Source organism: Bos grunniens, chromosome 7 (genome assembly GCF_055505025.1).
Source record: "Bos grunniens cultivar Pamir isolate PY7600 chromosome 7, Bosgru_T2T1.0, whole genome shotgun sequence".
Lineage (NCBI taxonomy): Eukaryota > Metazoa > Chordata > Mammalia > Artiodactyla > Bovidae > Bos > Bos grunniens.
The window spans coordinates 69,843,377-69,869,257 of NC_141171.1; the positions used below are offsets into that span (position 1 = coordinate 69,843,377).

Here is a 25,881-nt window from a genome sequence, read left to right on the forward strand (position 1 = left end):
TCATATAGATAATAATCTCATTTTGCATAAGAGGAGTCAGTGGCTCAGGGAGGTAAAGAGACCTGCCTAAAATCGCTTAGCAAAGGCTAGAACGGGGATTCAAATTAGCCATTTAGAGTCCAGAGGCCCTGCTTATCCCTTGTCTGCTATGCTCTCTCAACAACAGTATCATCCCATGTTGGTAAGCTTTGAGATATGCAGAAGGCATATATTTTTGTCTTTAATATTACTAAAAAGAGATAAACTTGGATTATCTTCAGAAATAGGAATTTATTGAGAAGTTTAGTGACCCTCATTGAGCAAGGATTCTGATACTTTTAATACTTGGATGTACAACAGGCCTCATGGAAAATTGACAGCTAGCTCAGGCTACATCATAGATGAGTCACACTTTTCAAGAGAGAATATCTAAATGAGCCAATTTGTCACCACCCAGCACGAGGCTTCTTTTGGATGAGGGCTCATGTCAAGCCAATTGGAGATGAATTTTTATTTATATTCAGTCCATAACATATATCCTTATTCAGGTCCAGAGGATCAGAATTGGTTTCTGTATTGACGTCTATACAGGCATCAGAGCAACTTCATGATGACAGTTGCAAAGTCAGTGTCTTGAAAGCCATGCTAACACATGTGTGTCAGGGAGGTCAGGTGGGGACCATGGCGACTGTAGGAAGAGGTAACTGCTGCTCAGCTGCAGCTGACTCTCTCCATGTAGAAACAAAGGATCAGATGATCTTCAAGAGATGAAAAATTCCGAAATATCCTGATTTTTAAATACTGACAACTATTTAAAAACAAAACACTATTTGGGTCAAAGAAAGCAAGCCAGTTTGCTAATGCTGACTTTAGTATGCCTCTTTAGTATTGAAAGATACCTGTTTTTTCCAGAAGTGGCTTCTCCAAAAGTCTTCTAAGTGAAAATTTGAAGAATGACTTAGAGATCAAGTTCGCTTGCCCTTGGTGATTAGATCTGATTCTTCCAAAGCTTTCTCATTTTTATAGGCCACAGTTCTCCTGTATTCTTCATCCCAGCTGAATTCCTGAATATCCTCCTGTGTCTGTGGAATTTGGGGGAGTCAGGAACCCATGACCCAGCAGTGTGCTTTAGGAGCACCACGTCTGGAATGAATAGCCCTTCATTTCCTTTAACAGATCAATCATCAGGGGAAGCTGATTGCTCCACTATCCATAGCATGCTTTGATTCATTTACACTTAAGTGATGAAAGTGGTCTTTTTTTTCTCTTTCTTTAAATGGATACTAACCCGGGAGGGGCTTAGGGAGTTGTAAAGGGGAGTGCTGACTCCTTGGACACGCTCTCGGTTGCATTCTTAAATGGCCCACTCAATTAAGGGTAATATTTCATTGACTTGTGTGTATGATGGCTCCCTAGCCAGCAGTGTTTTCTAAATGGTCCTGAGGCAAGACTTTGGGCTTTGAAAACAGCTCTTCATCACCTTTATGTCTGGGGCTGCATTGGCACAGCCTGGATTGAAGCAGTTTTTTCCATCAGAGGGAGCAGCCACAGTTTCTGGCTGGAATGTCTTGACTTGGCTGATTTCACTTGTCAAAAGAATGGGTGGTCTGACACTTTCTGGGGCTGGGTCATGCAGCTTTGTTATCTGCATGTTGAATCTGACTGTTCAGATACCTGTCTGGATTTTCTTAATAGCAAAAAAAAAAAAAAAAAAAGATTGGATTATAAAAGAATTAGCCTTTTTATATTTCTTCTTGGCCCTGCACAGATAGTATAGATGTGTTCAGATAATCACTGTTATTCCTACAGAAGTCTCCATGCTCCAAATTGGCCTGAGGTTCATGTGCAAAGCATGTTGTTGCTTTGTTTGATATTTACATGAATAGCACAACTTTCAATAAGAAAGTTTCCCACAATAGGAGGTGTGTGTGTGTGCCTGTGTGTGTGTGTCTGTGTGTGTGCATGTTTGCATGCTTTAGTATTTAAGTATAGCAGATGATGGTGGAAATTTTCCTAGTGACTGGGATAATACACACTACAGGTGACCTTTTCCAATTATAAAACTGGCTTCATCTGAATCTATATGAAGTAATTGGTTGAGCTCAGTGGCAAAATGTTCTCAGTAGATAAAGCTCAAACATTCTTACATGGCTACACCTTTGTTCCTTGAGTATAATTTGCGGCAAATGCAAAGTTTGGAAAGCAGCTGCCCATTTTAAGGAATGTGGAAGACTATATGATAGCCTTGTGAGGTTAAGCAACTACAACAATAAAAGCTAAAGCAAACGGACTGTATTATGTGTAGGTACATTTCTGATCATGTTGATATACTTTATACACCTAGACTCATTTAATCCTCACAACAACCTACAAAGGTGGTTATTATAATTATTCCTACTTTATCGATGAGAAAAACTGAAGCGTGGAAAGGTAAGTGACTTGCCTAAGGCCACACAAATAGAGGTAGCAAAGTTTGAACTTGATAATAGGCAACTTGATTCTAGAGTCTGTGTCTCTACCATGCCTACCCTGAAGTCATAAGTTTCTCATTCTAGGGTTGAATCCCTGAGTTTTACACAGTACTTGGCACCTAGGAGATGAGTTAGGGCTTCCCCGGTGGCTCAGACAGTAAAGTGTCTGCCTGCAATGTGGGGGACCTGGGTTCGTTTCCTGAGTCAGGAATGCTAATGGTTGGATAAAAGCCATTTAAAAGATATGAATTTCCATACAAATGTCAATTTTTATTGTTACTGTTGATGCTACTATTATTATTAAAATTAACAGCTACTATACATTGGGTTCTTTCTATGTGCCAGGCACCAAGCTAGTACTTTGCAAGTAATATTATTTTTTAAATATTTATTTATCTGGCTGCATTGAGTTTTAGTTGCAGCATGTGGGCTCTCTAGTTGTGGCACTCAGGCTTAGTTAGTTGTCCTGTGACATGTGGGATCTTAGGTTCTCCTATCAGGGATAGAACCCATGTCCCCTGCATAGGAAGGTGGATTCTTAACCACTGGACCACCAGGGAAGTCCCTCAAGCATGATTTAATTTCTTCTCATAGCACTTTAACTGAGGCACTGAGTACGTAATTATATACACTTAGAAGTTCAGCTAGAAAACAGTAGTGCCAGAACTTGAAGAGGTCTGCTCTTACTCCAGAGCTCATTGCCTTGACTATCAAAGCAATAAAATGTCATTGCTCTGAAAGCTTCTATTTCTTTATTCTTGAGATTTTTTTTTCAGGCTAAAAAATACTATGATAATAATACACAAAAAACAGTATTTGGGATACACTCAACTGACAAATTGGAGAAGGAAATGGCACCCCACTCCAGTACTCCTGCCTGGAAAATCCCATGGATGGAGGAGCCTGGTAGGCTGCAGTCCATAGGGTCACTGAGGGTCGGACTCGACTGAGCAACTTCACTTTCACTTTTCACTTTCATGCATTGGAGAAGGAAATGGCAACCCACTCCAGTGTACTTGCCTGGTGAATCCCAGGGACGGGGGAGCCTGGTGGGCTGTTGTCTGTGGGGTAGCACAGAGTCGGACACGACTGAAGTGACTTAGCAGCAGCAGCAGCAACTGACAAATAATTTTTAGACAATTAAAAAATAGTAAATGGCATAGGTCAATGTTTTCTAACACTTTAGCTTTGGTACATCAATCATCTTCATGATTTTTTTCCATATCTAAATTTTCATGTGAACTTTTGTTAATACAAAACTAATATATATTTATTATATTTCATAGTCATGATATTTTGAGAGTTTCTTAATATGAATATTTTTAGGATACCAAACAGTTTCATTGATACTAAATAGAAAATGCTTTCTATGTAGGCTATAGTAATGCTTACTATTTGTAATGTTTTCTCTTTAGAGAATATCTGTGTGCTACCCCCTGAAGTCATCTTTCACATTTCCTTTAGCAGTTACCACTCCGTGGAAACACAGAGGATATAAATATGCCTAAGTATTTGCTCCACCTACAATCAAGCCAACCTCAGGCTAATCTAGGAAGCAGGTAATAGTTTGGGTGCAGGGAAAGGGATCACACATGCTCCTAATGGTTGCCACCCCATTGCCCCTTAAGGAACTCTTGATATCTTTTTCATCCTTTCTTTTATTTTACCTTATTTACTTATTTAAATTAATTTTTATTGGAGTATAGCTGTTTTGCAATGTTGTGTTAGTTTCTACTGTAGAACAAAGTCAATCAGCTATATGTATACATATACCCCCTCTCTTTTGTATTTCCTTCCCATTTAGGTCACCACAGAGCACTGAGTAAGCAGGATCCATGACACAGGGTGTGGTCCTGTTAACAACAAAGTTCAGAGGAGGCAAAATTCACTGGACTGGGGAGTGGAGTTCTTACAGGGGCTTTCTCGGGAAGGAGGAGAGGTGAAGTTGGGAGGAGAGGTCAAGTGGGCACATCCAAGTGCCTGTGGGAGCCCAGCCCCCTGCTCCCTTGATTTCCAATTTACACCTCGCTCCTTCAGGGACTGCAGCTCCAACCAAGGTCACAAACCAGATCTGAATTCAGGTTTTAAGGTCAGAGGGGTCATATTTCAGGTCATCTTCCTTCCCTGTTTCCCTGCAGCTGAACTTTTCCACTTTCTCTCTTTTTTTAAGTCTACAGTCACACCATCTGTTTTCAATTTTGTGAAGAGTAGTGAAAAAAATCTAATCCAGTTTTTCCAAACACTTAATTTTTTAAGGAAAAACAGTCTCTTTTTTCATTTTAATACTTCAGTGCTTAACAAGTGGTATTTACTTACCAACAAAATCTATGCAATTTCCCACCAAGATAATGCATGTTTTCTCTCTTCCATTCTCACACTTACTGTCTTTCTTGTGCTAGCTATTAAAGACTGAGAGGCATTAAAGATGTAAGCCAAAGCAGGTAATTTCCTGAAGAGAAGAAATGTACCTTAAATGATTTCTCTTTGTTAGATCTTTTTATTCTCCTTTCGTTTGGCTCTTTACAGAAAACAAAAAAAGGAGAAAAAATGGGTGACAAATGTCTTTTGGCTCCAAAGAGGTGACAAGAAACCTCTGAAAGCAGAAATTTTTTTAAAAATTAATTTCTTTGAACCAGAGTTGGGGCTGGCCTTTTAGCACTGTTGCACATTAATGCTGCTTCCCCTCCCACTGGGAAGTTAAGGCCCGAGTGGCAGTCATTATTGCCAATAGCACAGCTACCCAGTGGATTCCTGGAAGGGCTCACTTCAAAGATTCAGCCAGGTCCTCTCCAGGGGCCTCCAGTTCCCATCATCCCAGGGATGAAATATTTAGTATCATCTTTCTGCACCTGAGGCTGCCATGGATTAAATTCTTGCTGCCTCCATTACTGGGGCAGCCAAGAACTCAGGCTGTAGTGATTGGATGTGAAGTGCTTAATGGCTGCACTTGGCTGAGAAAGGGAGGGGGAAAGAACAGGCCAGAACCACAATCACCAGTGGTGATCATAGCCTAGAGAACAGACTTTCCAGAGATGCTGTTGCTCAAGAAGAATCTACTTGGATTCCTCCCTAATACCACCAATAGACAGTATATTTTGAAATCACATTCCACATATATGTGTGTGTGCTAAGTCGCTTCAGTTGTGTCCGACTGCAATCCTATGGACCACAGCCTATCAGGCTCCTCTGTCCATGGGATTCTTCAGGCAAAAATACTAGAGTGGGTTTCCAGGCCCTCCTCTAGGGGATCTTCCTGCCACAGGGATGGAAGCCATGTCTTCTGTGTCTCCTACATTGTAGGCAGATAGATTCTTTACCACTGAGCCACTGGAAAAGCCTATATATATATATGATCACCTATAGTCACTCATATAATACAAACAAATCCCTATAAATGGTGCTGCATGTCTTAACCTGGACAAATTCACATTGGTTCTCCCTTTCCTGTCTGTTCCATAAATGTGTAGATTTCCCCAAAATGTTTTCTTCAGTTCTTTAATTTTCACTCTCTACATACCCATCACCTATGAGCTATGAGGATGAGTTCTGAATCAAGTTGTTGGGTGTGATTATCTTCTGGACACAGTATAAGCTGCTTAATAAATGATTATTGAATGAATTAATGTCTATTATTTCAACATCTCTTCCTGAATAATAGCAGTAGCAGGCGGAATAATGGCTTCCTGAAATATGTCCATGTCCCAGTCCCTGGAACCTATCAATGTTACCTTGTTGCTGCTGTTGTTCAGTCACTAAGTCATGTCTGACTCTTTGTGACCCCATGAACTATCTTCCGGAGTTTGCTCAAACTCATGTCCATTGAGTTGATGATGCCATCCAACCATCTCATCTTTTGTCACCCTCTTCTCCTCTTGCTGTCAATCTTTCACTCATCAGGGTCTCTTCCACTGAGTTGGCTTTTTGCATCACGTGGCCAAAGTATTTGAGTTTCAGCTTCAGCACCAGTGCTTCCAATGAATATTCAGGCTTGATTTCCTTTAGGTTTGACTGGTTTGGTCTCCTGGGTCTTCAAAGGACTCTCAAAGGTCTTTAGGTTTGACTGGTTTGGTCTCCTGGGTCTCCAAAGGACTCTCAAAGGTCTTCTCCAGCACTACAGATTGAAAGCATCAGTTCTTTGGTGCTCAGTCTTCTTTACAGTCCAACTCTCACATTTGTTCATGACTACTGGAAAAACCATAGCTTTGAGTATACACACCTTTGTCTAAAAAGTGATGTCTCTGTTTTTTAATACACTGTCTAGGTTTGTCATAGCTATTCTTCCAAGAAGAAAGCGTCTTTTAATTTCATGGCTGCAGTGATTTTTGAGCCCAAGAAAATGAAATCTGATACTCTTTTCACATTTCCCCCATTTATTTGCCATGAAGTTAGGACCGGATGCCATGATCTTCATTTTCGAATGTTGAGTTTTAAGCCAGCTTTTTCACTCCTCTTTCACCTTCATCAAGAGGCTCTTTAGTTCCTCTTCATTTTCTGCCATTAAAGTGATATCATTTGCATATCTGAAGTTGTTGATGTTTTTGCCAGCAATCTTGATTCCGGCTTGTGCTTCATCCTGCCTGGTAATTCACATAATATACTCTGCATATAAATTAAATAAGCAAGATGACAATAAATAGTCTTGACATATCCCTTTCCTAATTTTGAACCAGTCTGTGGTTCCATGTCCAGTTCTAATTGTTATTTCTTGTCCTGCATACAGGTTTCTCAAGAGGCAGGTAATTGGTCTGGTATTCCCATCTCATTAAGAATATTTCATGTGCTTTGCTCATGTGATTTAGTTAAGGCTCTTGAGATGGAAAAATTCTCCTGGATTATTCCATTTGGAATGATGTGATTACAGCAGTGGTTAGAATAGGGACACAGGAGGACAGAGAAGACCTATGTGTTGATGGAAGCAGAGATATGGCCAGGAGCCAGGAAATGCCAGCAGATTCTGAAATCTAGAAGAGGCAAGGAGTGGATTCTCCCCTGAACCCTCCAAAAGGAACCAGCCCTGTAAACACCTTGATTTTTGTTCTCTTGAGGCTCATCTTAGAGTTCTGATCTAAAAAGTTAAACTTGTGTTGTTTAAAGCCACTAAATTCATGGCAGTTTGTTACAGCAGCAATAGGAGACTAATACAATGTCTCATGGCAAATCTATCTTAACATACCTGGAAATAAAGTAACTTCTTCCCCAAATCCCACCTTCGAACCTCAGCTACTCTCTTTTGAATTTATTTTTTTTATTGAAGTATAATTGCTTTACAGAATTTGTTGTCTCTCTTGCTCTAAGTAAGCAGAGTCCTCTTTGCTTTCTCTCCATTTCTTACAGTAGCAGTGAAGACTGGCAAGTTGTTCTATACCTGCAAAGTTTCTCAAATCCATTGCTTTTACTTGTGGCCATGGCAATATCCCCCCATAGATAGAACACTGCATGGAGTATAGTTGAGGGTTAGTTGTTCAGCTGTGTCTGACTCTTTGCAACCCCATGGACTATAGCCTACCAGGCTCCTCTGTCCATGGGATTCTCCAAGCAAGAACACTAGAGTAAGTAGCCATTCCCCTATCCAGGGGGTCTTCCTGACCCGGGTCTCCTGTATTGCAGGCAGATTCTTTACCCTCTGAGTCACCAGGAAAGTCCCCTGGAGTACAGTAGCTTCTCACTAAATGTTTGTTGAATGATAGTTATGACTTTTCTTTCCTGAGTCCTTTAAAATGTTCTTTCCATTGTATATAATTTCCATTATGAAATCTCTGCGAGTAGGGGCACTGTCTTTTACCAGCACTTCACATATGTTTGGAATATGTCACCTAGTCTTGGTAAACTAATAAATGGACTTGCTCCCTGTGACCACCCTGTTATTGAAAGAAATGTTAAGTGGTGGTGAAGACCAGCAGTTTGGGAGTTATAGGGAATAAAGTTTATGTCCATGCTCTGTAATTATTTAGTTGTACAATTCTTTCAAGCAAGATACTAACCTTTCCAAACTACATTTTCCTTAACTGTGTGATGGGGCTAACGAGAGTGCTTTACCTTTTGAGTTGTTCTCAGGGATGCACTGGGCTCTGGCTCATGGTAATAAATGGTTAGTAAGCATGCACTCCTATCATCATTTCACTGTAGACAAGGGAGCACCCTCATTACATCTTTTTGTTAACCAGCGGCTGAAGTGCAAACTGCATATGCATGTGTGAGGATACAGGGGCACGGGCAGAAGAGGAGGGCAAAGCCTGGGGATAGGGAAGGCAGCGAGGCAGGCTTTTTGCATTCAACAATGGAGTGCAATTTGGAAACACTTGCCTTGTGTAGCCCTCAGCTGCCTGTGAAATTCATCTGAATCTTGTTCCGTTGGCCTATGGGGTATTTTCAAATACAAATTAGGTTGGCCAGAATTCCTTTTCTGCACCAACTCTCCTGGGTGCAACTTAGAGGTTATTAAGATGCCTAATAAAAGGAGAGAGCACATTTAATAACATTACCATCAGCTCGACGGAGCTGAGCTATGTGGGCCCACGGTGCCCCAGAGCCCACAGCCTCCTGCCACTGGTGCACTTGCTTAGAAGAGGGCCCATAATTATCCACATTTAAAAAGCACCATTAAATCCATTGAGGCAGTCATGTCCCATTTGCAGGGCCTTTCTGCCCACATTACTCTGGAGACCCATGGCCTAGCTTCTTAGGGTGAGGGGAGAGGAGGAGAGGGAATAGATGGAAATTCCTGGGCTAAAGTGATGGCTGGTTAAATTCACAAAATGGCAGATCTTCTCGGTGCCATTTTCATCCCTATAGGAGCTTTTCATCCCTTTGTTTTAGGTGTTTATTTAGCAAACGTTTATCGAGCACTGTGCCTCCACTTCTCACGCAGGATTCTATTTAATCCTCACAATGACTCATTCAGTGGATCAGTGGTTCGAAGTGGGCAGTGATTTTGCACCCCGGGAGACATTTGGTGATGTCTGGAGACATTCGTGGTTGTCACAGCCCGAGTGAGGGGTGCTCCTGGCATCTGATCAGTAAAGACTTGAGATGCTGCTCCTGCAGTGCACAAAGCAGACCCTCCCAACAGAGAATTGTCTGGCCTGCATGTCTGCAGTGTTGCAGCTGGGACATTCTATCATAGGTGCTGCTCCTTCCCTCATTTACCAATGAGGAAACTGAGACTCAGTGGTCATGTGATTGTCCGGCGTCACACAGTTGGTAAGTAGTGGAGCTGCCAGGGCCTGAGTGCTCACCACTGTGCTAGACGGCCTCCTAACATCCCCCTTTGTGCCCATCCTTTGCCTCTGAGCTCCTCTCCTGCCCCTGCACCCGACCACCTACCTGTCCTCACCACAGCCAATTGTCCTTACACTTATTGGGAGTAACATGATGTTTGCTTTGCTGTAAGCTGTCTCCTTAAAGAATATTCATTTGCACACATAAAAAATTGCTGCACATTTTGAATGAATCAGGAGCCTATGCGAGAGTAGAATCTATATTTAGCTTTAAGATACAGGAAATATGAACATAGTACTCTTTCCCAAGTCCTTAATATCTGTGGGTGGTTTCAGAGATGTTTCATACCAAATAAAGAATGTCTAGTGGTTTTATAAGCAGTGATCTATAGAATATTTGGCCTGGAGAAGAGAAGGTGCAGTGCACTGGAAATGATATTAATCTGGATCCAGGCGGTCTCTGGGCCTTTGAACAGCCATTCCCTCTGTTAACACTCTTCTTTCCTCTCTTTTCTTATCACATTTCTCCTCTTCCTTTAGGTTTCACATTAGAAATTGTCACTTAGGAAGCTTTCCCCAGATCTTGGTTAGGTATCCCTGCTTCCTGTGCACTCTAAATCTTTTGTTTTTTTAAACATTTTAATTTATCTAAAATTTTTTATTAATTTACTTTTGACTGTACTAGGTCTTTGTTGCTGTGTGCAAGCTGTCTTTACTTGCGGCAAGTTGGGGCTACTCTCTAGCTGCAGTGGGCAGGCTTCTCAATGTGGTGGCTTCTCTTGTGGAGCATGGGCTCTAGGGCATGTAGGTTTCAGTAGTTGCCACACGGGGACTCAGTAGTTGTGGCTCATGGGCTTCGTTGCCTTGTGGCATATGGAATTTCCCCAGACCAGGGATGGGATCTGGGACCCCTGCATTGGCCGGCAGATTCTTAACCACTAGACCACCAGGAAAGTCCTAAATCTTTTAGATCAGCTTTGTGCAAAAGGAATATAATGAACCATGTATGTATTTTCAAGTTTTCTAATAGCCATGTTAAAAAATTAGAGACAGATGATATTAATTTTAACATTTTTTCTTATTTAGCCACAAATATTAATATTGATATTTCAGCACATAGTCAATACAAAATTATTAATAAGATAGTCTACAGTTTTGGGAGCTGTCCTTGAAATCTTGTGTGCATTTTACACTCACAGAAGCTCAACTCAGTTTAGATGCTGAATTTTCACCAGTTAAGGTGAAATATAGTCCTGCCAGGTCCTCCGTGGTGGCTCAGATGGTAAAGAATCAGCCTGCAATGCAGGAGACCTGGATCGATCCCTGAGTTGGAAAAATCCCCTGGAGGAGGGCATGGCAACCCACTCCAGTATTCTTGTTTGGAGAATCTCCATGGACAGAGGAGCCTGGTGGGCTACAGTCCATGGGGTCCCGAAGAGTCGGACATGACTGAGCAACTAAGCACAGCACAGCGTAGTCTCGCCAAAACAACAGAGGTACAATTAATAGAAAAATATTTTACACTGCTTTAATTTTTTAATTTAGATTTATTAAAATTAAATTAAAAATTCAGTTTGTCAGTTTCAGAAGCCACACATTCCATAGCACAGGGTACGTGTTCAATATCCACATGTTCTAGATTATTACAAGTTGAAACTGCCTGTTGATTTCTTTTTTCCTCCCACTAGAGCATAACGACTTTGAGATCAAGGATTAGACCTTGGTCACCATATGCCAGTGCCTGGCATGCATTTTGGCCCACAGCAGGTTCTCAATAAACACCTGCTGAATGGCTTGAGATAATAGTTCTAATCCTGTATCACCTTTGTAATCTAGGTTCTTCTCTAAGAAAATGAGAGTTTCGGGCATTTTTGAAAGTCTGTCCCCCTGGATGGTTAATAAATGTTATATGATCAAAGAGATTTGTGGCCAAACGAGTGTGAGAGACATAGGGTTCAGTGAAGAAGCAGGTTTCTTTCCCACAAGACTTTTCAGAGCCTTGAAGGTTTCAGTGCACAATGGCTTGCCAGGAGAACTGAAAGTTTTACTTTTAATAAATTAAAAACTTTAAGATGTCCTATTTCCCCAACATATCTGACTATAAACCTTTTTCTTCTCAGACCGTTTGCAGGATTTGTGCTCCCTGGAACACAATCCAGGAATGGTTGGATTACTGTAAGGCTCTTTAGGGTTAGTCTCTGTTTAGAGACGTGGTCTCAAGAATGTATGACAATGCACACCAATTTCTTTTCAGTTTTACTGAAATTATCCTTCGACAAAAATGAGGTGGTAGAGGAACAATCCACTCTGCTCAAAATCAATGCCTTACCTTACTTAAGAACAGACTGTTTTCAGATTGGAAAATAGTTCTTCAAATAATTGCTCGTTTTCAGAGGAGCCATGGAAATAGTCTCCATTTATTCCATCCTCACGTCCTACCTAAAAAGGTGCACAAAGCAAATCTGTGAATTGCCCCTTTCTGAATGGTCAACACGGTGCTTAAAATGGAAAAGCAAAACCTGGTTCATGTTAGGGATGAATGATTAGATTGAACTATATGAATTTACCACTTTTCAAACACTTCTGATTTACAAATATGACAATTTTGTATGGTTCAACCAACTAGTTACAATAAATCACTCTACTCTTATACTTGTCCATAGGAATCTAAGGTTCCTAAGGAACTATCTTTCTGGAGAAAAAGTTTGAAAATATATAACACAGCTTTTATTTTTAAAATTAAAAGAAAATTTAGATGTGAATGTATTTTATTTAAACCCTTTCAAGGGTAAATGTTGAGAGTTGTGTGTAAGGTAACATATCAAGCCATGTACATATCATAGATTCAGAGGCAGTCTGAGAAAATAAATCTTCACATATTCATTATTGAGTTACTGTGGAGTCCTGTTTTCTTCATGCTATGAAAAGTCTAAGTTGTTCATCTCTTCACCATAGGTCTGATATCCATACTCCAGAGCTTTTTCAAGTTCTCAGTATCACACTGCCATGTTCCTCTGTTCAAACTTATACCTAGTTTCTTACAGGTTCTTGTTTGGTATATTTAGCCTGCTGGCTTCATCACTGCTAACAATGTTGCTGTAATCATGTCAGTTAAGAATCGTTCAGTCTTTGACTTGTTCAACTGGCCACAGTCTTCTCATTGTGCAGTTTCGTTCTCAACATGCCAAGTGCCAGAACCTGAATCTTAGACCAAACAAGTCATGAGCAAGCCCAGCAAGAGCAAAAAGAACGGGAGTTTTGGTGTCCAATAGACTTGTTTTTGGGAGAAGGCAATGGCACCCCACTCCAGTACTCTTGCCTGGAGAATCCTATGGACAGAGGAGCCTGGTAGGCTGCAGCCCATGGGGTTGCTAAGAGTCGGACCTGACTGGGCAACTTCACTTTCACTTTTCACTTTTCACTTTTATGCACTGGAGAAGGAAATGGCAACCGACTCCAGTGTTCTTGCCTGGAGAATCCCAGGGACGGCGGAGCCTGCTGGGCTGCCGTCTATGGGGTCGCACAGAGTCGGACATGACTGAAGCGATTTAGCAGCAGCAGCAGCAGCAGCACTTGATCAGTGGCAGATCTTACATTCTGTTTCTTAGCCCCTTGTTTACCAGGTTATTACAAAGGATATTATAAAGGGTACAGATCAATAGCCAGATGAAGAGTTACATGGGGCAGAGTCCAGAGAGGTCCTTAGAGGAAGAGTTTCTGTCCCAGCGGAACTGGGGTGCATCCCTCTCAGCGTCTGAATACATTTCCCAACCTGAAAACTCCAATAGCAAAGTCTTAAATGTGTGTATCTTTGACCTTGCAAATCCATATCTAGGAATTTATCCTAAGACATTAAAAGATAAGCACACAGAATTATATCACAGAGTTGTTTGTCTCAGTGTTGTTGATAATAGCAAAAATTGGAAGCCATTTAAATTTCCAATTGTTTGATTTTAGTATATCTATATAAGTAAAGTATTTAGAAGGCATTAAATGATGATGGGTATCTGTATTCATTGGTATAGAATGACATATTTTTAAGAAAAAAAGTTATTTCTATGTTAGCATGTATAATATAATCTCCTTAAAGTAAATATTTATTTATGAGTGTACATGTGTATATAGAAATACATCTAAAAGTATATCCATCAGCATTTTAAATAGAAATTCTTTCTGATGATAAGTATAAAAAACATTAGCTTCCTCATGGGTTAATACTCAAATTGCCTTCATATATAATGCCTTGACATATAATAGAGATTTCCTGTTGTAGGAATTTCAAGACTTTTGACCCATGGGTGGAAGATGGTTATGAATTTGTTGCTTATTTGTTTTAGCTTCTGTAGAGTTTTAACTCATGCTTTCTGTGAGTTCAACTTATGGAAGAAAACTCTGAGTTGACTTTATAATCTGGGAAGGAGCTCTATGTTATTCTAATATATAATGATACTTTATGTGAATGATAATATTTTACCTTTGTTGCCTTTGAGCATGTTGCCACACATTATATCACTTGCGTGTACTGAGTGCTTGCTATGTGGTGATGCATATATTGATATTTTTACATGCTGTCTCCAAGGTAGGGTTGCTTTCCTCCATTTTACTGATGGGAAGTATTTTCCCACTACTAGTGAGGACACACCTAGGTTGGGGTTCTTTCCATTGCACCATGTTATTATCTTGCATTTTTATCCTAAATCACCCTCTACATCTGATTCCTCCAATATACTATAGGAGCCCTCTCTCTACCTGACACATCAAACTTTTCAACCAGGTGTGGAGAATACTGTGAACATAGCAGTGCAATGAAATAGTTCAGTATCAGTTCAGTGGCTCAGTCATGTCCGACTCTGCAATCCCAGGGACTGCAGCACGTCAGGCCTCCCTGTCTATCACCAACTCCCGGAGTTTACTCAAACTCATGTCCATTGAGTCGATGATGCCATCCAACCATCTCATCCTCTGTTGTCCCCTTCTCCTCCCACCTTGAAATAGTTATGGGCCAAGAAATGGAGGCAGAGGTGACATGCTTTGTCTAAGGCCGCATAGCTGATAAAAGATAGAATAGTTATTTTTCTATCTTCCCATTCAGCAGAGGGCATATAAGGGTTGTTCTCGGTAAAGAACAAAAGATGTGGCAGGGGGCTCAGGGAAGAGTGGTGTTTCCCCTGGTGTTACATGCAGTAGGTAAGTGGAATGAAACAGCAACTAATCCAATCCAGCCCCAAACCACAAATGTCAACAGATATTCTATGGCAGGGAAGGTGCCAACGAACATGTCACATGCTCTTTTGAAAATAAATGAAGCCACATAGGGACTCTAAAGTAAAAAAAATAAGAACTGGGCTGTTTATGGATCTCCTCTGGCTTTAGTTTATGGTGTTTCAAATATCACGGCAGGAAGAGGCACCATAGGAAGAGCCTTCCAATATGACAGAGGTCACTGGGCTCTGCTGTCATCTAATTGCATCGCACTGGGCCAACCATTCAGGGCTTCACCTGCTGCATCATAACCAGTGGGGTAATCAACTCCTGTTCATGAATCTGTTAGGAAGATGATTTCAGGGTTGAAATCTTGCTTTTGTTTCTCTAAGCTCAAGTTCAAGTGAAAATAAATGCAGTGGTCAGTTCCCCAAAGGGTTAGACACCCGCTTCCCTTCGGAATCCATGCAGGAGTTGCCTCATGGGATCAGAACAGTCAGGTTTCTTGGAAATCATCTAGTGATCTTAGTTCAGTGACATCAATTATTTTTCTGTCAGTGGTAGATCCCTTTTCACAGAGGAAATTTAATGAAGAATCTGAATATATAAAACATAATAGAAGAGCTGCCTTAGTTGAAACAAGACGGCCACCTTCGTCATCTTTTCTTTCACTCAAAAGCTGTCACTGTGGGTCCTTCCCAGAACTGAGGATACTGGCGAGTATAATTTGAAAATGAGCTCTTAAATATTGATAGGCACCATGGCTGGTGGCCAAGTACATGTCTGCCCCACCCCAAAATGATGAAATCAGAATCTAAATTTTCAAAAAGATCCCCAGATGATTCGTACAGTTCCTAATTTTTAAGAACCATTGGCTTTTTTGAGTGCTTTCATTTTGCAGGTGAGGAAACTGACACCTGCGAGTAGGGAAATCACTTGTCCATGGTCACAAAGCTGATGATGAGACCAAGCCCTGGGCTCCTGGCCCCAGGGGTACATTTAGATTGGCTTCTTAGTTGCAAGCAACAAACACACTGGCTAATGTAAGCCAAAGTCATTGGAAGGCTAGATCATGGTTCATAAAATGGAAGAGAAAGCACAAGACCCAGGTGTGTGGGCAGCTCCACTGGAGTAGACGGTAGGAACTAACAGTCTCTTCAGGGCACCACTACCAGGAAGAGCTGGCTTCACCATTTCTCCCCCTTGTGGCACTTTATCAGTAGTTGAAATCTGAGGAAGATAGTCTGATTGGCTCAGCTTAGACAAGGAGGCCTCTGGCTGGGGACCACAGAGAACCTTGACCAAAAGTCTCAGGAAGACCTCACTCCGTGGGTGTAGCAGAGATGATGCTTCCAGTAGAAAGTGGAAATGTCGTTAGGAGGCAAACATGAACATATGCTCATACCCTCAGCCACCTTTCCCACCACATTGTGCTGTCTGCCTGTTAGGGTCAATGCTTCACAGAAAACAATCCAGTTTAAATGAAGGGGTTAAGATAAATTCTGTGGCTTAACTATCAGCCAAATGACATTTTAACAACCTTTTTAGCATATCCTGGCTGGGCTGAGACCTTCCCTGCAAAATGCCTTAATCCTTGGTCTCTAAATAGAGAGTTATTTTCAATTTCTCCAGTTCCTAATGTTTTAAATGGAACTACTGTTCCCCTTAGAGCACCCAGTGGCTGGCTGGAGACCTTTATTGATATATATATAAATTACCTCAATCCCCTCTGCTGCCTACAGATCCAATCATATTGAACTAATGCGCATATAAATAAAAACCTGGAAGTGTGGTTTATGGCAATAAGTAGTGCAGCTGAAGTTTATACCATTCTGCAAAGACACCTTGATACATTGCTGATAATCTTCATAATATGTTTAAGGAAGCAGTGTGTCAGCTCAGGCCAGAGCACCCTGGGAACCAAATGGGAAATCTGATTCCCCAGCTTCTGACTGACCAAGAGAAGAATCTGTCCTGCCAGGAGGAGACCCAGCCCAGGCTGTCAAGGGCCAGTGGCCGGAAATCTTTTCCTGAAGTCACCAGGCAGTAGAGATGGGTTGATGTACAAAATGTGCAGGGCTTGGAGTAGGAGATCTCCTGCCTTTTTTTATTTTTATTTTTGGCAGTCTGGGCTTTGTGGTTAATTCTGATGGAAGATGGGTTCCTGAGTAGCTGAGGAATAGGCTAGGCTAAGAACATTCTTCAGAGCAGTCTTTTACCCTGCCAGAATGTTCCAAGGGACACCTGGGGTGATGCACTCATTTCTAGAGGAAAGTGTTAGGGTGATGTGCCCTCCTTTACCTGCCTTCTGTCTACTCTGTACACTGCAGTGGGAGCAGCATTTCTTGAGGTAAATCTGATTTTGGCTGCTCTGCATACTTTGCCTTCAAGGAATTAACTCAGCCTGTGAGCCTTTTGGGGTTTGAGCCATGGCCATCGATCAGCTCCATCAAGTTCTGCACTCTCTAGATTGGTTGCTCTGGCCCCTCTGTTCTTTTCTTTCTGTTTGAACATTGTTGTCGTGCCATATATCATGGAATCAACTCTTGCCCACATCTTTTGTTTTGCTTAGAAAGTTACCCCACCTCTTTTCCATTCCTCCTCATTGGCTCCTGATCCTGAAGGGAACTTCCTACCATTTCTGAATCCCACCGACTCATGTTCACAGTCTCCTTATTCACACACATTCCATGGATCCTTTCATGAGAAGTCATTTTTCCCCTGTCTCTCTTAGTGAACTTACCACTTTCAACTTAGTATCATATCAAGTTATTTGTGTATACTAATTCCTATTCTGGTCCAGGTATGCCTGGAACTGGTTCAGCTTTGGATTTCCCAGGTTCTTACAGTGCTTGCCTATAACAGGTGATCAGTAAGTGTTTTAACGAATGAGTGTATAAATGTGTGGTTCACTCTTGATGAAAGTGCAAGAGGAGAGTGAAAAAGTTGGCTTAAAGCTCAACATTCAGAAAACGAAGATCATGGCATCTGGTCCCATCACTTCATGGGACATAGATGGGGAAACAGTGGAAACAGTGTCAGACTTTATTTTTGGGGGCTCCAAAATCACTGCAGAGGATGATTGCAGCTATGAAATTAAAAGATGCTTACTTCTTGGAAGGAAAGTTATTACCAACCTATACAGCATATTAAAAAGCAGAGACATTAATTTACCAACAAAGGTCTGTCTAGTCAAGGCTATGGTTTTTCCAGTGGTCATGTATGGATGTGAGAGTTGGACTGTGAAGAAAGCTGAGCGCTGAAGAATTGATGCTTTTGAACTGTGGTGTTGGAAAAGACTCTCGAGAGTCCCTTGGACTGCAAGGAGATCCAACCAGTCCATCCTAAAATAGATCAGTCCTGGGTGTTCATTGGAAGGAATGATGCTAAAGCTGAAACTCCAATATTTTGGCCACCTCATGCGAAGAGTTGATTCATTGGAAAAGACCCTGATGCTGGGAAAGATTGAAGGCAGGAGGAGAAGGGAACGACAGAGGATGAGATGGCTGGATGACATCACTGACTCGATGGACTGAGTCTCAGTGAACTCCGTGAGTTGGTGATGGACAGGGAGGCCTGGCGTGCTGCGATTCATGGAGTCACAAAGAGTCAGACACGACTGAGTGACTGAACTGAGCTGGCCATAGCAGGAGGTCCCAGCCCCGGACAAGGACTCAAAGGGGAGACTTTGAGCAGTGGATATGAAAAGCTTGAAGATGCTTGGGTGCCTGGGAACCTGGGAAAGAGTATGGGGATGAAGTGTGGGGATGGGGAGCAAAGGTAATTAAGGGAGGGTAGGGAGAGGAAGTGATCCTTTTTTGCCCAGGTCTAGCCCTGAACTTGAGCCCAAAGAGGAAACAAACAGAGGTATAATAAAGAAAACACGTCATTCTTGCTCTGTGTAACAGAAAGTGGCTGTGTGTACCCTGAGACTGGGCACACTAATCCCTTTGGGGTTTGGGTAGAAAATGTTAAAATTTGTATTTGTGTAGGCTTCTCAGTTTAAAATGTTCTATTTTTGATGTGTTTTAATATGTATTAATACATTAGCATTGTGATATATGCCTGCAATTTGAAAATAAATACCTTCATATATAAGTAGATATCTATGCTTAATTGGATGACACAATTTTTAACTAATGGAGTGTGCAATAAAAGAAGTTTACAGACTTCTGCTTCACTCCCTGTACTAATCCAGATTCTGCCAATAATCTCCCAACCTTGAGCTGATACTAGCAACTTCATCCATTATTCAGGAAAAGCATAAGGAAGCCTCTTTGGTTTAGCTCCTTGTATGCTGTCTTAAGATCCTAGCTAAAGTTCAGTGTGATGTTATAATAAAGTACATTGGCCTTGGGATTGCTCAGCCTAAGTTTCTAATTTTGGCTCATACCAGCAGTGTGGTCTTAGTCAGCTTTTTGGGTCTCAGTTTCCTCATTTGTAAAATGATTAACATTAGTACCTACTCCAAAAATGAAATCATTTTTGTAAAACCCTTAGTAAAATCCCAGGCACATAATTGATGCTTGTACATTCCAGCTACAAAAGGACCTAATCTAAGAATATCAATCAGCTGGAGACCACTTCTCCATCCCATGCCCATAGCAGACATCACTAATTGAGCACAGCCTTGTTCCTTCAGGACTTAGACTAGACCTCAGGATTAGGTCACCTGATAATTTCTGCCCCCCTCCTGTGGGCAGTTAGTCTCTGAAAAGCATTTGCTGTGAGAAGCTGCTAATGTACAGAAACAACCTTGTGGACTTCCCAGCAGCAGGAGCGATCTTGAGGAAGAGCTTTTCTTATTTAGGATCCCAGTGGGATGTTATCAAGCAGGTCTTTGAAAAGTTTTCTCTAGGGATTTTTGGGGCTATGGCAACAACAATGAGGATAATGCCTCACATTTTGATTCGTGCTTTATAGTTTTCAAAGCACTTTCATGCACATTTTCTAACTTCATCTTCATAGAAACCCTGCCTGGCAAAGCAGAGAAGGCATTAGAATCAGAAAAATAGCAATCTTTTTTTAAAATGAAAAGGACCCTAGAGACTTTGTCCAACCTTCTCATTTTATAGACTAAGACTAAGGAAGGAAATACCACCATTTAAAAAAAAAAGTGTAGGTAGAGAGTCCTAAAACTCCATAATGTTTTGAGTCCAGGATGGAAAAGGAGCATTTGTTGGCAATGATTTTGAAATGTTAGGTTCCTTAAGATTTAATAATACCACGATACATATTATTTGCTTTACAGAACTTTGTAGCAATACTGGGCCTTCCTGTATGAGGCTCAGGTCTTCTTCTACCTCTAGATCCAAGGAGACTCCACCCCATCATCTTGGGTGTTTTTGTTAGTCTTCCTTTGTGAGGAAGGGGACCAATATATGGCTGATCTTGCAGGAAAGTCTAATTTGGGTCAACTCTATGATATGAGAGGGTCACGTGGAAATAATGAGAATGTGGTTCCTTGGTGTTTGGGGAGACTAGACTAGCAGCATGAATTTTTTTTCCTAGGGGCTAATGTGAATTAATTACTTTTTTTATTCTTTTTTGAATTGAATGCTTACTCTTTCCTAGGTACTCTAAGGAAGTACAGAATTTAAAGACTGTCAGGAAACAACAATTGGGAGAAAAGATGAAATGTCTTCAGATGAGGTAATTCAGGGATAATTTGTAGCTCTGACCAGGGTTAAAACGGGTCACAATTACAACATTAGCAGTTTAGTGAAGGGGAGTTCACTATGGGCTATAGTATGGAAGTATAGACAGGCAATGCCAAAGAATGCTCAAACTACCGCACAATTGCACTCATCTCACACGCTAGTAAAGTAATGCTCAAAATTCTCCAAGCCAGGCTTCAGCAATATGTGAACCGTGAATTTCCTGATGTTCAAGTTGGTTTTAGAAAAGGCAGAGGAACCAGAGATCAAATTGCCAACGTCCGCTGGATCATGGAAAAAGCAAGAGAGTTCCAGAAAAACATCTATTTCTGCTTTATTGACTATGCCAAAGCCTTTGACTGTGTGGATCACAATAAACTGTGGAAAATTCTGAAAGAGATGGGAATACCAGACCACCTGATCTGCCTCTTGAGAAATCTGTATGCAGGTCAGGAAGCAACAGTTAGAACTGGACATGGAACAACAGACTGGTTCCAAATAGGAAAAGGAGTACGTCAAGGCTGTATATTGTCACCCTGTTTATTTAACTTATATGCAGAGTACATCATGAGAAACGCTGGACTGGAAGAAACACAAGCTGGAATCAAGATTGCCGGGAGAAATATCAATAACCTCAGATATGCAGATGACACCACTCTTATGGCAGAAAGTGAAAAGGAACTCAAAAGCCTCTTGATGAAAGTGCAAGTGGAGAGTGAAAAAGTTGGCTTAAAGCTCAACATTCAGAAAATGAAGATCATGGCATCTGGTCCCATCACTTCATGGGAAATAGATGGGGAAACAGTGGAAACAGTGTCTTTATTTTTCTGGGCTCCAAAATCACTGCAGATGTTGACTGCAGCCATGAAATTAAAAGACGCTTACTCCTTGGAAGGAAAGTTATGACCAACCTAGATAGCATGTTCAAAAGCAGAGACATTACTTTGCCAACAAAGGTTTGTTTAGTCAAGGCTATGGTTTTTCCAGTGGTCATGTATGGATGTGAGAGTTGGACTGTGAAGAAGGCTGAGTGCTGAAGAATTGATGCTTTTGACCTGTGGTGTTGGAGAAGACTCTTGAGAGTCCCTTGGACTGCAAGGAGATCCAACCAGTCCATTCTGAAGGAGATCAGCCCTGGGATTTCTTTGGAAGGAATGATGCTAAAGCTGAAACTCCAGTACTTTGGCCACCTCATGCAAAGAGTTGACTCATTGGAAAAGACTCTGATGCTGGGAGGGATTGGGGGCAGAAGGAGAAGGGGATGACAGAGGATGAGATGGCTGGATGGCATCACTGACTCAATGGACATGAGTCTGAGTGAACTCCGAGAGTTGGTGATGGATAGGGAGGCCTGGCATGCTGCGATTCATGGGGTCACAAAGAGTCAGACAAGACTGAGCGACTGATCTGATCTGATCTGATGGAAGTATAGAACTTGAACTTGAAGAAAAACAATATCTATATTATTTAACAGATCCTATAATAGAACTTATTACATGACAAGCACTCTTCTTAGTAATTTATAAATATTGATTCATTTCATTATCATGACAGCTTATATAGAGTAGATTATTTTATAGCTGAGGAAATCAAGGTAGGCAGAGCTAAAGTAACTTGCCAAAAGTAGAGGTGGAATTTGAATCCAGGATCTTAGTCACTATGCTTCCACCAATGCCATGTGAGTGAGCCTTCTTGGAAGTATATCCTCCAGCGTTGATTAGGCCTGCAGGTGACTGTTGTGGTTGTTCAGCTGCTAAGTCATGTCTGATTCTTTGAGACTCCATGAACTAGTAAGCTAGACTTCCCTGTCCTTCACTATCTCCTGGAGCTTGCTGAAACTCATGTCCATTGAGTCGGTAATGCCATCTAACCATCTGGTCCTTTGTCGCTTCCTTATCGTCCTGTCCTCAATCTTTCCCAGCATCAGGGTCTTTTCCAATGAGTCAGTACTTTGAATCAGTTGTCCAAAGTATTGAAGCTTCAACTTCAGCACCAGTCCTTCTAATGAACATTCAGGGTTGATTTCCTTCAGGATTGACTGGTTTGATATCCTTGCTATCCAAAGAACTTTCATGAGTCTTTTCCAGCAACAGAATTTGAAAACAGGACTGTAGCCCTGGCTGACAACTTGACTGTAATCTCAGTTTAATTGCTAAGCTTCTCCTGGCTACCTGACCCACATAAACTGGAAGATAATACTCAGTTGTTGTTTTAAGCATCCACGTTTCAGAGTAACTTGCTATATAGCAATAAATAACCAATATACCCCTCAGTGTGTGCTGGGGAGTACAGACTTTATCTTAGCCTTATGCCTAATACAGAGTACCTGATTGATAATTTTGAAGTTGCTCAGTCACGTCTGACTCTTTGCAACCCCATGGACTATACAGTCCATGGAATTCTCCAGACCAGAAACTGGAGAGGGTAGCCTTTCCCTTCTCCATGGGATCTTCCCAACTCAGGGATCGAACTCAGGTCTCCTGCATTGCAGGCAGATTCTTTACCGGCTGAGCCACAAGGGAAGCCCAAGGGAACCACGAGGGACGATTGATAACTGGATCTTACAGTGAATTATGGACTCTCCAGGTGGCTCAGTGGTAACAAATCTGCCTGCCAATGCAGGAAATGAAACAGATACAAGTTCAGTCTCTGGGTGGGGAAGATCCCCTGGAATAGGAAATGGCAACCCACTCCAGTATTCTTGCCTGGAAAATTTCATGAACTAGAGGAACCTGGCGTGCTGCAGTCCATGGGGTTGCAAAGAGTTGGACACAACTGAGCGACTGAGCGTGCAAAGTGAATCACAGATGATAGGGAACCACTGGAGATTTTGGAGTAGGTGAACAACATGATGACAATCTTTTAGAAAAATTAGATGGGAAAGATGAATTAGGGGTGGAGGACATTTGTGTTAGGGAAGCAATTCAGGCTGTTGAAATAGTTAATGCATGTCATGGTTTGGGCCAGGCTTAGGTTTAGGGCAAAGAGGAGGAACAAAGCAAATATAAGTTTCCTGAGAACTGGTCCCTTACTTGTCTTTATCACTAGTGTCTGAGAGCCTTACACAGTGCCTGACACATAATAGGCACTCAGTAACATTTATTGAAGGAGTATTGAATACATGAGTTTGTAGGTAAGTGAATACGAAAGATAGAAATGGGGTGCCCCAGAAACTTTGTTTCCACTTTTCTTTAAAAAGGAAAACTCTCCAAAGATTCTATAGGTAATGTCTGGAGTAGATCTCAGTGACCTCAAACTCCATTTTCTATTTCTGTGATCCTGATTGGGGCCAGCCTGTTTTCAAAGCCCATTCCCATTCTGAGGTTGATTTTAAAACGTTCCTTTTCTTTTCATATCATTCATGCCACAAACATTTATTGGGCATCTATAATATGCTTGGCATCATGATGGGCCCCGGGGGGAGAGGATGAGTGAAAGCTGGTCCTGCGGTGCTTCAGTCTTTCTTTCTCTGCTTTCATCTCTAGTCATCTCAGAAGTTTATTTTTGAAATAAAGATTCATTTTCTTAGTGGAATTCTTAAGTGGGGAGTGATGAGATGAATTCGGGCTTTTAGGAACTGCTTTTAGAACTTGTGGATGACTTCTACTGTTTGCTGCTCACCCTTGCTGATATGCCCTATTAATATTCAAAAGCTGTCACTTTATTTTATCTTTGTTCTTTCGTAGACTAGACTGCTGGCTGGGAGAACCTGGTTTGTCTGGTTTAGTCTTGTCACACTGTGGAGCAGGACAAAAAGAAACATGGCCCAAGGTTGTTAGTTTAAAACAGGAAGTTTCTGCATATTTCTCTTGGTATCACACTCTATTTAATTGACTTCTGTCCCTTTGCCTTGTAAATAAATTTCAACAATGTTAGGAGCAATCCCAGGCTATTGACATTTGCTAGAGGACACACAGTCTGGGATATAAGGCTAAGGAAAAGGCCTAGAGATGGCACTTGTATGTTAAGGGCATTGTCCTTTTAAACAGCAGTGGCTGTCAGCAAGCTGTGTTGAAAGGATTTTGATGCGCACTTGGACATATTATGGGAGTGATGACTGCCCAGGGGCTTGGAATGGGCAGCTATGTGTGGAGCAATTGCTAGAAGGCTTAGATGTTCAGGGTAAGAAACCAGATGAGCAGAAGTGAAGAAAATATATATTTCCTTGACTAATCTTTTCTCCACCTCTTCCGCATCTTCTCTTTCATCATTGCCTTCTTGCTCCCCTCTCTACTTGCCTGCTGCTTCTCCCCATGCTCTATTGTTTTTCGTTTCCTTTCTCCTCTGCCTCCATATACCTCTCTTTCAGGTGATTTAAAGGGTGCCTCTGCACACGCACCCTGGCTGCACACATGTGACATAACCAAGGCTCTTTCAGCTTGTCTGGATACAGTTCAGAACCCCCTAGAGGTTAGGGTGATGGAGGTCAATGGCTTTACAAAGCCCCAGACTCTACCGTACCTCTGATCCTTCTGGCCCTCTTGATATGCTGGCAGAGGCACTAAAGAGGCCGTAAGATCTGCAAGGTCACAGCTCAATGCATGGCCAAGAAGGAGCTCTCACCCTGAGGAGGATGCACGTACCCGTGGCCCCCTGCTTCTCCTCTCCACACTGCACAGACAGACGTGACTCCCAGAGCACTCTCTCTGATTCTTCTCATCAGAATTAAATTCACTTAACATTTTAAAAGAAAAAAAAAAAAAATCTGAGAATATTCACACAGTTGAGTCTAAAGGACTCAAAGAACTGGGGTTCATTTACATTTGCTCTCCATTTAAGTCAGTGCGGGCACTCTCAAAGCTGCTTTCTCTAGCAGACTCAACTATTACCATAATGCTTCCCTTTTCTCCCTGATCCCCATTTCATAATCACATTTTATTCTTAAATATTTAGTTTTCTTTTATTCAATCTTTTAGGTTACTATATTGATACAGAAGTGGGGTGGGGGGAGACAGTCTTTTTCTCATCCCAGTTAATATTCATCTGGCTGCCTAAAATTTTTTTTCCTGTTTTTTTCTTTTCTTTTCTTTCTTTTTTCTTTTTGTCATTTACTACCATTTTGGCTGGCGGGTATAGAGTTTGTTTTTTTTTTTTTTTAACCTCTAAGCACACCAAATGTCTTTAGACTTGCATGTTAGACAGGAGACTGATAGCATAATGATGATGGAATGTTAAATGCTATCTATGTAAATCAGCTCCATCAATGGGTACAAGATTCAGCTACTTTAGGCCTCTTTTTTTTTTAACATACATTTTCATTTTTTTAAAGGAGAATAATATTGGATTGTTATTAACCTACTTTAGAAGAATCTTTGCATTACTAGACACATTACTATTTTGCATAAAGCCACATTA

At 41.4% G+C, this 25,881-nt stretch overlaps 1 long non-coding RNA gene across 2 annotated transcripts in view; it reads left to right on the plus strand.

The window, feature by feature from the left end:
• The first annotated feature begins 3,919 nt into the window (after window positions 1–3,919).
• LOC147369788 (uncharacterized) overlaps window positions 3,920–25,881 on the plus strand; it is a 43,923-nt gene continuing 21,961 nt past the window's right edge. For both annotated transcript variants that reach the window (XR_015167886.1, XR_015167887.1), the window contains exon 1: window positions 3,920–4,009. This is a non-coding gene — a long non-coding RNA (uncharacterized LOC147369788). The remainder of the gene's footprint in view (window positions 4,010–25,881) is intronic.